Consider the following 6,430-nt stretch of genomic DNA (forward strand, 5'->3'; position numbering starts at 1 on the left):
CTGAACCCGCTGTGGCTAACAACAGTCCCTGTGGGGCTGCTGAGGGAGCCTGTTTGGAGTGGGGAGGGGACAGGGACGTGGTGCCTCCCCTCTGGCCCCGGGGGTGCCTTTGGGTTGGGGTCAGGCACTTCCTGGCGCCTGCTCCCTCCACTCCCCAGCCAAACGGGGGGAGTGGGTGGTGCAGACCGTGGGTCACCCCAGAGCTCTGTAGCCCACCCCGCGCGTCCTGGCAGCCCATGCACACTGCAGTCGCATGTCAAGTACCACGCGGTTCCCTACCAAATACCTGTTTTCCCGTCTCATGCACCGAATCCCCATTATCTAAATGGTGCAGGTTAATGCTTACATATTTCTGTCCCTGGTTTTAGATTGGAAAGGGTGTAAAAGAAATCCCTTCTGGGTGGCTTTTGGAGGCAATTAAAGCAGAGCCAGCTAAACGGCTGTAATGACAAGGGACTGCTGTAGGCTAAGAGCACAATTTTGTTCAGAACAATAGTTATACTTAATCATGCTCAATTCATATTGGGTTCCTGCATATTTCCAGCTGCCCTTTCCTTTGGCAGTGGGGACAAAGCTCATTAATTTCCTTTCATTACACTTCATTAAACCTGGTGGGAAGCTGGAGAGCTGTTGAATGCTGTGAACACAGGCACTCCTGGCTTTTTGGCAACCCGCGTTCAGCTGCTGCTGCAAACCAGAGGTTTACAAGCCCAGCAGTCCTGGGTGAAGTTTAGAAGTAATGTCATCAGATGTAAAGAACCAGGCAGGGAAACCTTTTATTTCCCCCTGCCTTGGTTTGTGAAAAAATAGATAAAAAAAAAAAATGTTCTCAACCCACACTGAGACAAAGGAGTTGTTATAAATGTGTTTACTTTCTTCAAGAGAGCGGAAAGAGGGAAGTCACTCTTCAATTCTTCAGCCGGCAGCCAGGGTGCTGAGCTGGCCGAGAGCATACTTGGGTTTCAGTGCTGGCTCTGGCACAGGGCAGCAGGGGCTGGAGCTGGGCCTCCAGATCTGCACACACTCCTTCAACAGCAGGCTGCCAGAATTACGCTGGTGTAATGTTTTTTGAGCTAAGCGGAGCATCAGTGGCAGAGGTGTCCTCTCCAGTGTTCCAGTGAGGATGCTCTTGAGCCCGCACCCCAGAGGTGGCCATAGCTGTGTGCCTCTTTGGAGAGGGCTGTGTCCTCTGATAAGCAATTCCACCCTGCACTGAGAACTGATCATTTTGCTAAAGCTTTCTGTTGTAACAACCTCTGACAAAGAGCAGCTTATCAGCAGCTTCACAACTGCTTCTGCTCAGAAGTCAGCTCTCACAACTGGGGGGCACAGGAGAAGGAGAGGTGCTTCACAGCTCTGGTGACTCAGAGCTGGAGTCTATGAACAGTGTGTTTGCTTGGCAGCACGGCTGCTGTCTGAGCACCCTGCCGTGGCCGGTGCCTCTGCCTGACACACGCATGGCTTCCGAGGAAAAAAGACAGCGAGGTGGGCAGGGGCAGGGTCTTGGCACTGCTGCTGCGCGGGTTGATGCTGGGTGGGCAGCAGGGTCCACACTGAGCCGAGGCAGTGGTTCGTGCGAGTGCTCCCACTTCTTCTGCTGATGCAAGATAAACTAGCTAAGGTACAGCTCTGTTCTGTGGTGGTTCGAGATAAACAGTTTGCAATAACATGGAAAAGGATTAGAGAGCTGTTGCTTGGTTTAATCGTGTTTAACATCACGTCTATAAACCTTGTACAGGTGATCACAGACCCACTTTTGCACTGGCTGAGTGCACAACGTAATAAACCAGTGGTACAGCCACACAGGAGGGTCCTCGTGCTTTGCAGCCCCATGGCCAGTGGGGAATCTCCTGTGCTGCACGAAGATCTTGCCACGCTCTGGCACGTGCAGCTCCTGCAAAGCTGAGCAGGCGTGACCATTTTCCGTTTCTCAAGGCATGTCATGCTTTCATGGTGTCATCTCCTTCTTTCACAAAAAAAAGCCAACACACAGTTCCTGTCTGAAAGGTTTTGCTTCAATAGAATTGAAACAGGCATTCCAGCCCTGATTCTAAAAACCCTGGGGAGGTGTATGTCAAAACTATGGACTCCCTTTCAAAAGGTATTCATGATGAAAAATGGAAATTATCTTGTCAGTTTACAAAGGTGTTTTGATGCTACTGAAATGTTTAATTTGATTTTTTTACAAGGTATGACTGAAACTGTTAAAATAATGGATAGCAATAAAGTTGTGACACAAGTTCTTCCCGCTGTCTCTTACCCTGTTGAATTCCAGGAGGTTTATCCAATCCCTCCTGTCATCTGAAAGGTGGGGAGTAAGCTTCTCTGTTACTAACAGTGCTGGCCATCTCAAGGAACCGTAAGGCGGGAGAAATGCTGGTGTCTGTTTTCAGAGCCGAACGGTGCTGAAGGAACCACCACCTGACTTGATCAAGGTCAGAGGTGGTGAACTGGTGAGTCTAGGACTGGAGCCTGCAGAGGCTGGATTTTGAGTTTGTCCCTTTCCACAGCCATTGGCTGCAGAAGCCCAAGGCAGCCTTTTGGGAAGTGCCGAGGCACCTCTTAAAGCCAAGCCATCACCTGAGGACACTGGCTGCCCCTTCTGTGAGCCTGTGCTCCCACCACCTCCCTGCCTGCCCATGCTCTCTAAAGATTTGGCTGCAAGTCTTGGGTCAGAATAGCTCATAGCTCTGTTTTCTCTCTGCAACCTTAAGAGATCCTCAGCTTGGAGGTGTTTCATGAATTAGGCTGGAAGAACCAGCCAGGTCCCTTGGTGTTGCTAATTGCCTGGCTGAGGAGCCAGTTGAGGACCCACCCCTGGGTGTTGCAGTCACAACTTTTATGCTGTTGTTAATGTTCCAGATGCATGGCTCAAACAGCTCCCTCATGGGTGCTGTTCCCTTCTCACAGTGAATGGGACCCGCAGGCGGGAGGGTGCGCTGTGAAATGGCAAACTGTCGGTGTAATAAAGACCAGGTTTTACTGCTGCTTTATAAAGAACCTTCTGGGAAATGTGCTGCTGGTGTCATGGCTGAGTTATGTGATTTCCCGTGGGTGAAGCTGTACAAGGGTTTGATAAAACTGATTGCAACATTTCATCAGCCGGCACATTCCCCAAAGACTGGTCATGCATCATAGCATCCCATCACTGTCATCGCAGTGATTCAGGGTGTGAGACAAGGCCACATCTTCTACCTCTTAGAGAAACTCGGATAAATCGCTGTTGAGGTCAGTCACCGTGTCCAGTCGTGTTTAAAAGCCTGAAGCCTGGTTACAGGGGGCTCACCGAGAAGTGGAGGAGTTGTGGGGAGCGGAGTCCTGAGTGATTCAGCTTGGCTGTGGTAATGCAACGGGCAGAAATGCCCGGGGCACCACTGTGGTTAAAATAATGGTTAATGCCTACCTGCGCTAACCTGAGAGGCTGTGAGGAAGCAGCTGGCAGGCTGAGAGCTTACACAAGACTTCAGGATCAAGTTGCTGATGGCTTCTTTATTTTCTGAGAATTTAAATAGAAGTAGATGATGTTGTGCTGTGTTACAGGCAGCAATCTCAGTCTTACCCAGAATTGCTGGTACAAAAGCTGGATCATAATTTGAACAGTCAGGTGAAACAGAATGAAGATTAAAAATTCTTCTCATTCCATTTCACCCAAGTAAAACCTGATCAAACCAAATGCCACCTCAGATTTTTGTCTGTATTTAATCAGTTGCAAATAGTAATCCAGTGATTGTCCAACACCCGTGTCCTGAGCCAGGCAGCCACAGCAGCTCTGTGGTCTGTCAGCTCCCCGGTTAGGCAGGCACAGTCTGTCACAGCTTCCCTCTTAATCCTTTTCTCCCGGTCTGCTTTCTGCTGCTTTATTTAACCGACTGTCTGCAGCCTCAGTGCTGCTCCGTGGCAGTGGCTGCTTGACAGGTTTCATCCCTCGTCCCACCAGGATCTGTCTCACTGACAATCTCTCCCAGGGTCTCCTGATGTGATGCTCTGCACACCCCTGTTTCACTGGTTCTTTGCGTCAAGCTTTACGGCCTCTTCTCTCTAAATTGTGAATCTTAGAAAAAGAGCAGATTTGTTTTAGAAGTGTGTTGCCATGACAATGCCACATCTGGATCTCATAAATGTTTGGGAAGTGTATATTGTTAATCAGGGGAAAATGAGACTCACCTCAGCTGTGCATTAGGTGTTTGCTCGTCACTGGACGCCTTCATAGCACTGGGAGAGTCTGGAGTTGGGAGCGGAGGATGCTTTGAAGAAACAGGGCATGCTCGTGTGCCCACATGGTGTCCAGAGAGTTACTAAAGCACGTTCAGAGAAACCAGGGTTGGTGATTTATGCCATGAATATTTGCCAGCTCTTGAGGAACTGAGTAAATTCTCTACAAGAGAACCACTTTCTGCCTACAAGACTAACTCCTCTAACAGCTCTGAGACAACTGGTGATGAGGATTCTCTCTTCCGTGTCTGAAAAGGAGATAATTTGTGACCTCTTGATGGCTAAGCTCTCAGACCTTGTCTAGCTGTCACTTACACTGGAAGTTTTAGATCTAGATGGGACTGATGAAGCCCCAGGTTCATTCACTCACCCATTTTTTATCTCTGTCCCACAGTACAGCGTGGATAATCAGGCATTTTTATCACATACTCCCACTGCTTTTCAAACACAGTGAGCGAGCATTTATCAGCTCACCTGGAAGCTGTACCTGTGTGTTCTGGCACTTGGTTTAGATTCACTTCGTGCAGAAACCCGTGTCTTTATGTAAATGTTCAGCAAGGCCTGGGAACCTGCAGTTTGTTTTTGGCCATTTCACGAGTGACCCTGCAAATGAGCACATCAAAGATAATACCTTTTGCTAAGAGCTGTGCAATGAACTATGAGCTTTTTTTGCTGTCAAGAAGTCTTTTAAGGGTTCTGGAAGCATTGGCTTCTGGGTTCTTTCCTGCCTGCTCAGCCCGTGGCATTTCTGGGCGCTGCTGCAGTGTTGCCATGTAATTGGGCTGTGATGGCCGAGCAGATGTTCTCAGAAGCACTACGTGGCTCTGGCTGAGGCTGAGGCTTCACGCTGCTTGATAGTAAGACGGTTAAGTGTTCAAAATACTTGCTACAAGAAAGGTAACCATGGAGTTTGAATTTTCTGTTCCATTACATGGAAAACAATCCTAATGCTAGAGCCTACGTGGACACCCCTTGCTTGCACAAACCAGCCTGTAAACACCTCCTCGGAAAGCAGCCACAGACATGAACGCTCTACCCAGAGCAGCGACTGAAAGCTCACTTGGGAGGTTGTGCTCTGGGGTACGTCTGGGTGAACCGTTCCAGGCAGACAGAAATAAGGCATCCTAACGTCTGATGAGCCCCATCTGACGGTTCATGAATCTCCATCTGCACCTCTCTGGGGGTCTGTCCTTAGACTGCGAGACGAAGGGGGTTGCCTGGCTCTCTGTGGGCTAAAGAGAGATAAATCACTGAGCTGAGTGGAGGAGCCGATTCCTGTATGCTTTGTCTTGAGGTCATGGAAAATAAGTCTCACCCAGTGGAATGGAAAGGCAACAAACATTAACTGGGTTTGTTAAACTAGGTAATAGGTGACTCAGGTCCATGTCACAACTCCGCCAGGCAGAGCCCACCCTGACCTGGAGGAGCCCCTGCTCTCTGGCACAGCCCTGTCCACAAAAGCTCTTCCAAGGCTCCTCGCTCCTGACTTTCTGCACCTCAAGCCAACATCTGCCGGCCTGGAAGCATTACTCTCCTCCCTGTTTGAGTTTTTTGGCACACCATCTCAGCCTGGTGGTACAGGTTCCAGTCCTGGGCAGCCCCTCTCCAGACCTTTCCAAGACGCTATCAAAGCACCTTGGTTTGCGCTGATACTCCTCACTAACGCTCTGAGATCTGTTCCTCATTGCTGCCAAAGCATTTAGCACAGGCATCAGCACACCTTCTGCGCACTGTTTCGGCTCTCTGAAGCTGGCTGCGTAGAAAACAGGAAAAAAATCGTTATTGTCCCAGACGCTAATTAGTAGCAGACTGACCAAGGCGGAGACGAGTAATTCAGGGCTGGCTTTGTCTTCACTTGGGCTGCTTTTCCTGTAGCAAAAAGGCACTGAAATAACTGAAAATCCTGGGCTTCGGCAGAAGTACTTGCTTTGATTTTTGTTTCATGCACGTAGGGATCTGTTCACAGAACGTTTGCCCAGCTGCTTGTGGCGATGACTGCCTCACCTTGCAGCCGCGCTGGCTGCTCAGCGTTTGCTCCAGAAGCGCGCTGCCCAGCACACATCGAGGCACAACCACCACCACGGGATAAAAAGGCATCCTTTGTTTGCAGGGCTTGTTGTTTTGCCTTGGGTTGACTCACGGCAAATGTTCCAATATGACTCAGAAAGAGCCAATATTTAATTACAGAGACGTTCTGTACTAGCGGCTGAGGTTCAGC

The sequence above is a fragment of the Buceros rhinoceros genome, unplaced genomic scaffold, assembly GCF_000710305.1.
Source record: "Buceros rhinoceros silvestris isolate BGI_N320 unplaced genomic scaffold, ASM71030v1 scaffold29136, whole genome shotgun sequence".
In the NCBI taxonomy this organism is placed as follows: Eukaryota; Metazoa; Chordata; class Aves; order Bucerotiformes; family Bucerotidae; genus Buceros; species Buceros rhinoceros.